Source organism: Bombus pascuorum, chromosome 15, assembly GCF_905332965.1.
Source record: "Bombus pascuorum chromosome 15, iyBomPasc1.1, whole genome shotgun sequence".
NCBI classification, from domain to species: Eukaryota; Metazoa; Arthropoda; class Insecta; order Hymenoptera; family Apidae; genus Bombus; species Bombus pascuorum.
In genome coordinates this window covers 5315427-5329551 of record NC_083502.1, presented here as the reverse complement: position 1 = coordinate 5329551, position 14125 = coordinate 5315427, and the positions used below count along the sequence as shown (strand labels likewise).

The 14125-nt window shown below is 37.6% G+C and overlaps 2 protein-coding genes across 6 annotated transcripts in view; one reads left to right on the top strand and one right to left on the bottom strand.

Annotated features, from left to right (window-relative positions):
• LOC132914510 (protein maelstrom) overlaps nucleotides 1–14125 on the bottom strand; it is a 348506-nt gene that overhangs the window by 328033 nt on the left and 6348 nt on the right. The gene's annotated exons all lie outside the window — the stretch shown is intronic.
• LOC132914504 (uncharacterized) overlaps nucleotides 7369–14125 on the top strand; it is an 80384-nt gene continuing 73627 nt past the window's right edge. For 4 of the 5 annotated variants that reach the window (XM_060973673.1, XM_060973672.1, XM_060973668.1 and 1 more), the window contains exon 1: nucleotides 7370–7670. The gene's annotated coding sequence lies outside the window, so the exon portion shown is untranslated. Of the gene's footprint in view, nucleotides 7671–14125 lie in introns of all 5 variants that reach the window. The other variant, XM_060973671.1, reaches the window with a different exon arrangement.

Below are 14125 nucleotides of genomic sequence, written 5' to 3'. Positions count from 1 at the left end.
TTCGTACGCCGATTCAAAAATATCAAACCTCGGCTGTTACCGTATCGTCGTTATTAAGTCGTCAGCCTGAAGTCATTAAAATTGAATTTTGAAGACGCGTGCAATTACCATCGCAAGATCAGAAACGTACAAACGAACTTTATCGATCGATGTCTCGATTCTCCAGGTGGAACTCGTTAAGTTGCACGGCTCAATTAATTTCTGATTGTTCCATAACGAAGGGTTCATATTTTTGGCGCAAGGAAGCGTGACATTTGCCAGCACCCCTGCTCACAAGTATTCAGATCCTTTCGCGAGAAATAATGAACGATGTTTCGCAGCGACATGGTACAAATTTCGCAATTCTTCTTACGAAACAAACAACCAAATCACTAGAATTGCAGCAATTCTTCGAAACTCTGCACCAGTTGTCATGCTCGTCTCTGACACAGAACCATCGAGTGTCCTGACACTCGCCAACACTGTACAGTACAACTGAACAAGAAATGAAGTTTAAATGGGCATTGGTCTGGCTTCGTTAAATGAGAAACCAAAGGAATCGAGGATTTTTATATTTGGAGGGTCGAAACGTTAATGAACCGGTTGGAAATGGCGAGTCTGAACGAGATGAGACGCGAAAATATGGTACCGGTAGATTCAGCAAGAAACTGGGTTAGGCGAACTATTAAAAGACGCCCGACACTTGTGCTCGTTTAATATTTTTATTTAAGCACAGTTTGCCTGATTATTTCTTCTTCGAATCGCTTTGACGATTGGAATTGGTTTGCCTGAAGCTTGTGGAGCGCGCTGACAGCTTTATAGTCTTCTTCTTCGTTAGAGCTCCGTGGCTAATACGGTTACCATCAATTATGTCGCGCAAGATGTTTAATATGATACATGCGCACATGGGCTCGAATAAAGCTTAGAAGAGTCGATCAAATTTATGTGAAGGATGTTACAAGTTAGATAATCGTTCGAATCTTTTAAACGAGTTTTACATTAGAAATAGGACCCACTTATTGAAGATATGAATTTAGGTGAATATGACTCATCAAGTTTGTATTGTTATTTATTCTTGTCAATTACAAGAAGCACAAATTTAATGTAATACTCGTGTACATGGACATCGATAAATTTCGAGAAAGCCAGTCAAATATACGAGGGGAATATTAAAAGTAACCTGAATCTTTTAGGTATGCGAGTGCTAGGCTGCAAATAGGACGAAGGAGTCGTGGAAGATCTGAATTTGGGTGAACGCGAGTCATCAAGATTCTATTCTTCTTCATTTTGTCAGCTATGAGGACAAATTTGGTGTATTAGGTTGGCAATTAAGTGATTGCGGATTTTTCCATTAAGTGGTCATGACAAAATCTGTAACCACTTAGTTGCCAACCTAATACACCAAATTTGTCCTATGCGAGTGCTAGGCTGCAAATAGGGCGAAGGAGTCGTGGAAGATATGAATTTGGGCGAACACGAGTCATCAAGTTTGTACTGTTCTTCATCTTGTCAGCTATGAGGATAAATTTGATGTATTAGGTTGGCAATTAAGAGGTTGCGGATTTTTCCATTAAGTGGTAATGACAAAATCCGCAATCACTTAGTTTCCAACCCAATAATACTCGTGTACATAGACATCGATAAATTTCGAGAAAGCTAGTCAAATATACGAGGGGAATATTAGAAGTAACCTGAATCTTTTAGGTATGCGAGTGCCAGGCTGCAAATAGGACGAAGGAGTCGTGGAAGATATGAATTTGGGTGAGCATTGCTCGTCAAGTTCTTGATTGAATTATTCAATTACTATGGAGCTTCGTCAGCTACAGCAAAGACGAATTCAATGTAATACACGTGCTATATGGGCTTCAATAAAATTGAATAATATCAGTGAAGTGAGAATCATGAATCTTCTATGCGAGTTGTAGACTGAAGATAGGCTAAGGATGTTGCGGAAGATATAAATTTCAGCGAACGTCGTCCATTAAGTTTGTATTATTGTTCGTTCTTGTCGACTACAGCGAAGAATGGATTTTGATAAAATCTATAACAGTAACATTCAAAGTAAAATATTCCTCGGTATTTTATGTGAACTTAAAGTTGAAAAAGGATTCGATAATCATAGGACACTGTGGCAAGGAAGAAGAAGAAGAAGAATTTGACATATGGAATGTGAATAAAATTTATGAGGTACATTAGGATCTGAATATCGATCAAATCTTTTATGTGAGTTTTGAGTAAGGAGAAGGCAAAAATATCGCAGGTGACCCAAATTTAACCAAATATCATTTATCAAGTTTTTAACGTTTGTTTATTGTAGTTGAGATCGTTGATCGATCTGTAATACGATAAAAATGTATACCAAATGATAGGAATAATTATGCGAAAAATATCAGAACCATAATATTTATGTGATTATTTAATACGAATCGACAGAAAGCGTAAGATACGACTTGCGAAAAGCGAAAAAATGCTGGAAGAAGAAATTTTTCGTTTACACCGAAATAATTTATGCGACGCGTAAGCACATAAACTACCGCTACTCCTATTCAATATTTCTATCACTAGCTAAAAATACTGCTTGAAACAACATTCAACGAAACAGATATTCGGTTATTTTTCTGATACAACGTGTATTTATTCTTCTGCGAGTTACGAGAAATTGTATGGAAAGTTTGGTATGTTCGAGGAGGATAATTCGATCGATTCGGATCGTCTGGGACGAGGAAGTAGTCTGCATAGCTGGAAACACGGCCAAGCAAACTGACATCTGGCTTGGATGTCTTTTCTCCGTATAAAGAGGAGAATGAGGAATCGCGGCTAGAAAAAGGATTCCCTGGTGCGTGTCAATATTTGTTAGCCTTTTTCCACATGATAGTTCTCGACTTCGTGGAAATGTAGCTCTGTGCATCGAAAAGGTCCCTTCCGTACCTGCAAGAAATTCATAAATAATGGCACAAGATAATGGTACACCGTATCAAATTATTTATGGAAAAAAGTTTCAACTTTCTTCATGTTAGTTCTTTTTTTTTTTTTTTTTTAGAACAGGGGTAGCACAAGCTACATCGTCGTCCGGAAGTTTAGGATTATTTGTGGCCTTTTAAGCGAGCAGCGCTGCATTAAAATATTACTGGTAAAGGCCATAATTAGGCTGTAGCACGCCTTTTTCGTCAATTTCCTTTCCTTCCTTGAATTCTAAATATATACAGAATATATAGCAGTCAGAAACTTTTTGATCGCTTCTCGATGAATATGCTTGGTCTAAATTGTGGCCATTTAATTAATTGGACAATATTGTACTGTAAGGCAGCCAAACGCGATGAAAACCAGAATTAGACTATACCATGTCATTTATTCTTCATTTACTTCTTTTTCATAAATAATTCTTCAGAAACTATTAGCATATTTCCCACAAACACCATCATTCCAAACTATGGCCATTTAGGTGAACAATGTTCTACTGTGACGCAGCCAAACGCAATAAAAACCAGAATTAGACTATACTATATCATTTATTCTCCATTTACTTCTTTTTCATAAATAATTCTTCAGAAACTATTTGCATATTTCCCACAAACACCATTATTCCAGACTATGGCCATTTAGGTGGACAATGCCCTACTATAGTGCAGGAAAATGTAATAAAAACAAGAAGTAGACTATACCATGTCATTTATTCTTCATCTAGTTCTCTTTCATAAATGATTTCTCAGAAACTATTTGCATATTGCCCACAAACACCATCATTCCAGACTATGGCCATTTAAATGGAACTACAATACAGCGGAATGTAATAAAAACCAAAACTAGACCAACCTCGTTTAGTTAGTTGTTTCGTTGATTATGAACATTTTTAATTATTTACTCTTCACCTAGCTGTTTCATAAATTATGGACATTTACCTTCAGTGGTTCCAAACGTTCGTTATTTAAATATCCCCCACAAACATGTTCCTTCAGATTGTGGCCATTTTGATGGACAGCCCAACTCTAACAAGAAGCAATATACCAGCATACGTGCTATATTATCTACTATTCGCTTAGTTCTTTTTCATAAATTATAATATTTCTCAGTGATTCGAACTTCGAACTACTCGAATATTTCACAAACTATTAGGTTGTCCGAAATGTTTCTTTCGTTCTATAAGGAAATGATAGACGCACATTGCTTTTTGATTTACATCAGTTTATTGAATTATACACGAACATAATAATAGAAATATAACGAAATGGATCACACACAATTCAATAAAATAATATAAAACGTAAATTGTTGTTCATCTATTATCACCTTATGGTACGAAAGAAACTTTCCGGACAACCTAATATGACCATTTAAGCTCGCAGTTGGCACCTAACAAGAACCAGAACTGCACTGCGCTACGTAATTTATTTTTCCCGCGCAATTAGTTCCTTCATAAACTATAAATATTTTCAGCCATCTGAAACCTCTGACTGTTACTCTGCTTATCGAGCTCCGAATCTTTCCATCTGCCCGAGTTTCGGAAAAAGCTAAATACAGCGCACACCACGCGTGTACAGGCGTTGAAACACTTTGAAGCTGTGACACACATCCGAAGGAAACGTATCGATCCATCGGATTTGCGTTAATTCCAAAGTGTAAATCACGGAGCAACCTCGTTATTCCTGAAGATGTACCTAATAGAAAGGTTGCGTCGTTAAATCCAGCACAGTGCTTGTGTTACCTGGAAATCGTATCGGTGACGACGTTCAAAGGTAACCATGGCAGCTTTCGATTCCGGTTACGTTGCAATCTCGCGAAACAGTTCATGCATTATTCGTACTACTGGATCGTCACACACGTGTCCCGGCGGTTTTATCGATCGCGCCACACGTTCCTCGCCTGAAAATAATTGCGAGGCAAAAGAAGGTTAAGAGACAGAAAGCCTGTACTTTTACGTATACGTCGGTGATGGGTGGACTGCGGAGTGTCATGCAAATTCGAATCTTTGAGAATGTGGGAAAAGAAGCACAGACTCGGTAGAAAATTATATTTTACCTCTCAAGTATCACAGGAACCTTTGGATATTTGATATATTTTTTGTTAGCGTGATCAGCGAAATTTTGCCTTTTTCGATTTTGTGTAAATGCATAAAAATTCGTGGACTAATGACCAGTGAAAAAGACTAAAAATTGATGATGAGAGAACCGCGGGGTTTTTATTAAAATTGCTGTTTTCATCAACTTAATTGCTACTAGAAGCAGCAGAGCGCACAAAATGGCCAATTTGCGATTTTTCATAATAATTTTTTAGATTTTAATCGACACATTTTTCGTGGCCTTCAACGGTTCTTTATAAAATATACGGATAAAATTTTACGTTTTGAATTACGTATCTTCCTGCACATGTTTCATTTTCGTTTCTTTTCACAAGGTTTATAACGTTAAACATATGGAAACTATGTAGAAATTTGTTTCATCCACTAATGAGCCCAACCTAACCTCAACCTATGTAGAAATTCATTTCATCTACTGATTATTATTATAATGATACAATAGTTTGGATATTTCGTACATTTGTCAATATTGCCTGCATTTTATGCATTTTTGAAATTTTAAATTTTCTCTAAATTGGTAAAAATCCGCAGTCTACTTATAATCAGACATTAAGCTGATGAATATCAACGGTTTATCGATTGATTGGTCTTTTGTAATGAACAATGGCTTGTCAACGGTCCGTTTTGGCCAAATGAAGGGAAATTTGGATCGTTATCTTCGTATTGTTGTGGATTTTCAATTAATTGAGATTTTACGAGATACAGGAGTTTGTAACAGTGTTGGTATATTATGTCTATTTTAAGGGCTGCTTTCCAGAGATTCAATTAGTATGATAAAGTTTGGACTGAATTTTCATTATATACATTTAGATCTATAAGATATATTTAAACTAATTAAAAATACCTGTAACTGCAACAAATGATATAATAAAAAATACTGTTTATCCCCCTAATAAAGAATCAAACAACAAATATCAAGTAATAAATCAAATGATCCGAATCCTTGTAAAGATATAAAAAAATACATCTACGTTATTTGATATCAATTTAATATTCACGTTATTTACGACAATTTCTAATTTCTAATAAATATAATGATTCTTTATGAAAAATAGCGTATTGAACGTAAAGCAAGTGAAACAGAGTAAACATGGATCAGATTAATTTCCGATCTAGAACACTTCAAACTATCGCAAACACGTCCAAACTAAAGTCACGGGTGAGTTGTAGCAAGGCTAAACTATAGTTGTAAGTATACCAGCACGATCTGGTCAAACACTTTCAGGTCATCTTGTATTCTGAACGACAACGTCGCCCTGGGAATGAACAAAGGCTAGAGAACAGCCCTTTGAAGGAAGGGAGAAGAGGGTTGCTCGTCGCTGGCGTGCAGTTTTCTTCTATACTCGAATACACGCTAGGATAGGGCTGGCTCTCGTGTAGACCCCACTTGACCTGTCGAGGGGTTCCCAGCCAAGTTTAGCTGGACCGTCGTGCGAGACGCGAGGGTAGCCCCTTACCGTTCGTTTCTTTCTATCTATTCATCGCTCAAGTGCGGAGAATTCACCTTGTCCTCCGATAGAACGCCAGTGAAAACTTGGAAGTTTGCTATGGATTACACGTTGCTGTCGTTGGTGAATTTCATGCTTTTGCGTGAATCCAGAAATGCAACAATCACATACGTAAACTGGAAAATATGAAAATTTATGCGCATAGAATCAGGTAGTTTCTGGTAAAACATCTAGAGAAGTAGGGAGAGACTGTTATTACATATATACTGGAACAAATTTGTTCTTTAATGTACTTCACGGTAGCTAACAATTCCCTGAGCTTTCGATTTTACGCGGAAACCGTTATGCAAAATGTCTGGGCTTCCAAACTCGCTAAAACCAATCCAAATTCAGAGATACGTACGTAAGTATGCAGGTCCGCGAGATCTAACAAGTTCTAGGGGAGCTTCTAGCGAAGCTATTAATTCAAAATTTTCCACACGTTCAAATCCTCTCAAACTAACACAAACCTCTTCAAACGCGGAAACATTTAAGCGTTAACACGATCTTAGAATAGCCGCAAGTCTTTAAAGAAGCGAAATATCATGCAAATACTTGAAGAAACAGGATGCCTAAATCCTCGCGAAACGTACGAATTGGCCACTTGCTCGTCGCGCATGCGCGCGACTATTATTCACTCGCGCGCGCTACAATCAGTCGTCTAATTTCTTTTTCTCATACTGAAACGGATATTCGTAAAGAATACGCGCTTAAACAGTTCCACCACTCGCGTTCGAGAATACACACTAGTGGAAATATCCGTATCCCCACCAGTGTGCGTTTACCCCCACTCGTTGGCCGCGTGCTATGGTACGCGTGGCGACGACACGAGAGCAGTGAGTCAGTGGTGCGCGGGCCTTTGTGGCGCGAGGACGTGCGCTATGTTGATATTCCGCTATGTAAACGCGCGTGCTCGTTCGTTTACCTCGTGTGAGTGCGTGTAATAACAGAAAAACTAATTTCATCTCGACTGTTCCTCGATAATCGGACTTGGTCTATCCTTCTACATGCTGCTGGACTAATTTTAGTTATCTTTTTTTTCTTTAATTTTCATTTAGTTTCGCTGATGTTCTCGAGCTTATTGGGAAGAGTTGGTGCAAGATTGGCAACGTTTCTTCATTTGGCGACGGGTAAGAACTTTTTAATCATGATTTAGTAGAATGTTTAGACGAAGTTAAAATTAGTTGTACTTAAAATATTCGTCCCATTGGGCGTGTTCTAACACGCTAATGAGCGACCTAGGTAATTTATCACGTTGCAATGTAAAAGTGAGCTACAAGTAGCTTGAATATCGTATTTATTTCCATGATTTTATCTCTTTATGTATAACACTGTTTATAACCGACTGGAAGTTTCTCTTTTACCTTTGCATTATTAAACCGAGAAAATGGTCATTTTTGACCCACTCGTCGGTTTCTTATCTCTCCTATTTTGCAAATAAACCAGAAGATGGTCACTGACAACACCGCAGACGAGTATGCTACAGCTAAAACCAGTTCTTAGCGAACGTCAGTTTCTTATCTGGGGATCTTCAGAGATTAACAGTGTCTTAAGGGATCATCCGGTGGTTAGACGTCTTAAAGCAATCGTAACGATTATATTAGATTACTATAATAAATACCATAGAACGATTCTGTTTTCACCAAAAATAATGCTCATCCACCACATTGAATATATTTTCCTTTTTATTCCGTTTATTTTTTACTTCCTCGTAGTTTCATTTCTATTCGATTCGCTTGGATTCGATTCGCTGTATTAATAAAATATTCTACGAAGCTTTGGGATCGAGCAAAATATTTTCTCCGTCACTGGACCGTGGCAAACAAAGTGCTTAGAAGAGAAGTTTTCATCCATTCAGTCGCAGAGAACATTCGATTTTGGTCAAACGAAAGCATCTCGCGATTCATTTGACTTTCGACGAATTCGATATTTGTTTGCGCGTTTTCTAAACGCCAGGCCAGCTTCCTCTGCTTGTTGTTCTGGCTATCGTGGCCTGCTACAATTCCTGGCCAGCTAGCCGCCTGACATTGACAAATACAATCAGGCAATTGGACATCCTCCAACGATTACCTGGTCGCTATCAATTATTCTTTTACGGGTCTCTCCCGATCAGATCCGCGCCCAGCCAAACGTAAATTTAGGGAAATTTACTCGAGGATTGAGAAATCTTCTAATCTCTTCTATCGCTGCAAGTATCGTTGTCGTTCAATTTCACGTTACATGAAAATCCTCTTTCCGCTTTTCGAAAATCAACATGGTCTCTCTGTTGTTTTCTGATCGCCATTTCTCTCATGTATTTCATTTTCATACACGTACGTGTCTTCTATCTTCGCAATCATCGGCCATCAGACTTGCGACACGAGATTTATTTCTCACAAATTTATGGTTCACTTTTTCGTAAACGTTCGAACACTGGTAATTTTATTATTAATTTGGTAATTTTGGTATTAACATTAATAAATGACAATGTTATAATTGGTGGTTTTAATCCATCAGATGAACCAATCATTTGCTAGGAAGAAACAGCTGCGACCCACATAGTAAATTTATTTTCAAGATTAATTTCGCACGAAAGAAAGTCTTTTTATTTCAATGCTTCACGACTCGCTGCATATCAAATATCCCTGATAATATTTATCGCGCGTGTTTCCATACTTTACTTGCATAAATGTATATTTCCCGCACGTTCGATATACATAAATATCCACGGCCTGCTAACGACATCTGCATTTTCTTCCATACAATACGCAACTTGCTTCTCAAACTTGTCTCAACTCGTTCCAACAACGTCTGCCCCATCGAAACTTGTCTCCTAATAGCCGAAAACATCTTCAGCTTGCATATCATTTCTGTTACGATCAAAGCAATCACTTTTAGCTAGTCAATAGCACACAAGCATAATGTTAGCTTCGAACGAATGCTTCAAGCTCGTTCGATGAAAAATATCTGCCTTGCACGTTGATAAACAGATTTCTCTTGAAATTCAAAATATATCGTAGGAAAGGGAAAATCTTGTTGGAAGATCTGCGTGTAAAAAGTACACGGTACACAAACATACGCAAACATCAGTTTCCCACGAACACGGCATAGGGATAATCTCATATTGGTTGCCTTGATCGTAAACGCCAAGGTTTCTTGAAACGAGCCATACAACTAGATCAAACACGGGCGCAGCCTCGTCTCTTTAGATTAACCTCGAGTGAAAAAACCACTTGCCATTATTCGCAGCAGATACCGAACCTCGTTCCACTGCTTCTTTTTTATCAAATTCTATCTGCCTAGCCGGTTCTCTGCGACGTGAAAAACCTCGAATCTTCGATGAACATGGGTTGTAAGGGGTTGGTGAATAATATTAGGTTGGCAACTAAGTGATTGTTTTATTATTAAATGGTAATGCCGGTAATGATGGTAATGATGGCAATAATACACGCGATGAAAGAATGGGCACCAACTGCTCAATGTCGAACATTCTGCAGCATTGCCATTTAAGGAGATTCTCTCAAGTTCGTAAAGAGACTAACTGTGATTCAGTATGCGATAGTGTCGTTGTATTTTGTATTATCGTAATTGCTATTGTAAAGCAGTTAACGCTGTATTAGCATCTAAAATTAGTTGCCAATATCCAATAGAAGTGCTAACTAATTTTAGATACTAATATGAATGAAATGAAATGTTGAAATGAATGAAATGAAGAAATGAAACGCACAATTCATCTATTGGGTTAGCAACTAGGTGATTGTGGGTTTTATCATTAGGTGGCAACGACAGAACCCGCAATCACATAGTTGTCAACCCAATAGAAGTGCTAACTAATTGTAGATACTAATATGAATGAAATGAAATGAATGAAATGAAGAAATGAAACACACAATTCATCTATTGGGTTAGCAACTAAGTGATTGCGGATTTTGTCATTAAGTGGTAATGGTTGCCAATAGGTTGCCAACACAATAGTAGTGCTAACTAATTGTAGATACTAATATGAATAAAATGAAATGTTGAAATGAGTGAAATGAAGAAATGAAATACACACTTCATCTATTGAGTTAGCAACTATGTGATTGCGGTTTTTGTCATTAGGTTGTATTGACAAAACCCGCAAACACTTAGTTGCCAAACCAATATCGATGATAAAATTTTGTCAGAAACGTTGTCAAAACGGTTCAAACTTCTTGAACTTGGAAATTTCTCGGGTATGTTCGAATTGTCGACAGGCCACGAATGAGTATGTTATCTGTCGGTGCAGGGGATTATTCTACGTGTGAAAATAAGTGAAAAGCGTAGAATATAACTTTTCCAGCTTAAAAAAAAAAAAAAAAGAAATAGATTTGGAGGTGTTTGCCGAACAATTTGCAAATTTCATTTTCTCCGGAACGAAATGTCTTCTGAAAAAATTCTATTCTACACTTTTTACTTGTTTTCACAGGTAGAACAATTCTCCGTTGATTTTTATCCGCTGCCAATTAATTCGGAATTGGCCAATTCGAGGTACATTTGCCAAACTTTTGAAACTCCATCGTCTCAGAAACGTAACGTCGTACGAACAGAATTTATTCTACGTTTTCTACTGGTTTTTTCCACGCAGAATCACCTCTGTGTCGAGTATATCACGCTTACCAAGACACCCTGTATAGACTGTTACATAAATAACAATGAAATATTTTTTAAATCGACCGAAGGAAAACAAAGATAATATACAGCTTCAATTTTTTATGATATTTCGAAATGGTAGACAGGGTATTTTAACTAAAAAAAAAAAAAAAAAGTATTAGTACTCCGGGGCTAGAGATGAATCAATGAAAACGCGACTCTCCGTCCTTTACTTTTCCTATTATCTGGAAAATAGAGAGATCCCTTTGGCTAGCCATTTTAATTCCACCTGTTTGGACCGTATCCAATTAAATAGCGGCATAGCCACTAAAAAAATCCGCCTGTTCCGCTGAATCGATGAATTCCGCCAGCGGGTTAGATCGCGGTCAAAGCTGATCTATGTGATAATCGGTACGTAGAGGGCTTCTCTGGAGTTGTTGGCAGCCGGGATAAATTAATATTTCGAAGTGGAGCGGTCAGGAAGCCCGACAAGTGTTTTCAGCCTTGCAAATCTACTGTCACACATTTTCCCTTTGGTTAATTTAGGCTCCTGCTTAGCGATGACGATTACATCAGAAGACTTCATTCTGGAACGTGTCTTTTTGACAAATAAATAAGACACGAATGAAGAAGCCCTGTGTTGCAGGAAATTTAGGAACTTCTATGGTATGGAGAAACGTTGTTCTTGCAGAAATGAAATTTCACCATCGTACGGTCTAAGTACTCTGAGGCCTGAAAAAAAAGCCACGTCGTGGGTCAAACGTAGTTTCCCTCGAACGTTAGCTGTCCCTCGAAATTGACAGAGAAGTTATGAGAAACTGGAATGCAAACTCGCGAAGAATGCAGCCAGCCGAGCGTAGCGATCACCTCAATCATCTCTCAATTAATCCAAACTATTAATGGTATTTAGGCTCGACAATTTCTCAGTATGCTTATTCCATTCTCGCATTGCTGGAAAACAATTATTAAAAATCATTGCTACAAACGAGCCGTTTATCTGGCAAATTAATTTGGCGAAGTGAAACATGGAGAAAGACAAAGGTTATGTTGGGTTGGCAACTAAGTGATTGCGGGTTTTGTCAATACCACCTAACGACAAAATCCGCAATCACTTAGTTGCCAAGCCAACATAACCTTTATTTTTCTACCCAATATGATATAACCCAATATTTCCATCGAAACGATTAAACAGAGATTTGTTTTGCCTACTAAAAATCTACAACGCGTATCCTACCTTTGATATTATACAGAGTGGCTGACGAAAGCATCGAAAAGCTCTTTGAAATAACGTTTTCAAAAAATTGCACCAAACAATGACAATTTTTTTCGAGAGGCTGCAAGGATCGTTGACTAGATGAGGCGCAAACAAAATTTCGAAACAAATGCAATACTTGTCAGTCGCGAAGAAGAAAGTAAAGGTTACTTTTTCCAATTTTCCCATCCGGCTTTGTAGTGAAAATTTCATCGAAATCGGTCAACGTTGCTACGAGCAACAAACTGTTGAAAACGATAAAAATCACGATTTTCTATGACTTTCGGCCCACAACCTTAACAAGTCCACGTTTTTGTCTATTTTTCCATGTTGCTTGCCTCTGTGTCGATCGATTTCCATGAGATTTTTAATATTTTTCTAGCTGACATAATTTTTGAAAATATGTCGTTTCAGTTTTCGTTTAAATTAAAAGACAGAAAGTTTATATTTTTCAGAACTCATTTTGCACGTCGTCTGAGATCGTAAAACAGGCATTTAACCACTTCGACCTGTGTCGATTGACCAAGTTTCTACAACTTGGAAACCCGAGAAGAACCGAATCGCCAGCTCTTGCTGTAACCCTGCAATATTCACTGTGTTTCCTTTTTCTTCTTGGGCGTTATACGCTCGATCAAAGTCGAGTTGCCGCGATTCCCATCGGCCGACACAGTCTCAGACTGCTTTCAAGTTGTGAAATCTAATTCCACTGGAAGTTGAAACTTTTTCCGCTTCTGCAGTTCTAGACAGGACGCAGCCACAGTAGTCTTTGTTCTTGACGATTCGATCGGTGTCCACCTCGGTTATTTGTCTATTCGCTCTGTACACTAGTGTTCAAAAGTGTGTAGTCATTTGCTTCCCGTTGACACAAACGTTGTTGTTTCAACGTTGCAAATGGAACGACTCGGGATCTCTTCCATTCTAGCGACTCGATAAAATTTACTTGTAAAATGGTTGATAACTAAGTGATTGCGGGGTTTGTCATTAAGTGGTAATGACAAAACTTGCAATCACTTAGTTGCCAACCCAATAATACACGCGATGAAAGAATTGGCACTAACTGCTAAGTGTCGAATATTCTGCAGCATTGCCATTTAAGGAATTCTTCGTTCTTAGCTCGTCTCTGTGCTATATATATACTGTGAACTATGTATCGATAGGACAAAGGAGATTCTTTCAAGTTCGTAAAGAGACTAACTGTGATTCAGTATGCGATAGTGTCGTTGTATTTTGTATTATCGTAATTGCTATTGTAAAGCAGTTAATGTTATATTAGCATCTAAAATTAGTTGCCGATACAATAGTAGTGCTAACTAATTTTAGATACTAATATGAATGAAATGAAATGTTGAAATGAATGAAATGAAGAAATGAAATGCACAATTCATCTATTGAGTTAGCAACTAAGTGATTGCGGGTTTTGTCATTAGGTGGTAATGAATAGGTGGCAATAGAAGTGCTAACTAATTTTGGATACTAATATGAATAAAATGAAATGTTGAAATGAATGAAATGAAGAAATGAAATACACAGTTCATCTATTGGGTAGGCAACTAAGTGAATTACCACCTAATGACAAAACCCGCAATAGAAGTGCTAACTAATTTTAAATACTAATAAAGAGCTAACTACTAACTACAACCCAATAGATGAACTGTGTATTTCATTTTAACATGCCATCGATAAGATTTGAAATAGACAATTTATATTTTACACGATACCCATGAGTGGATCAGAGAAGAAGAT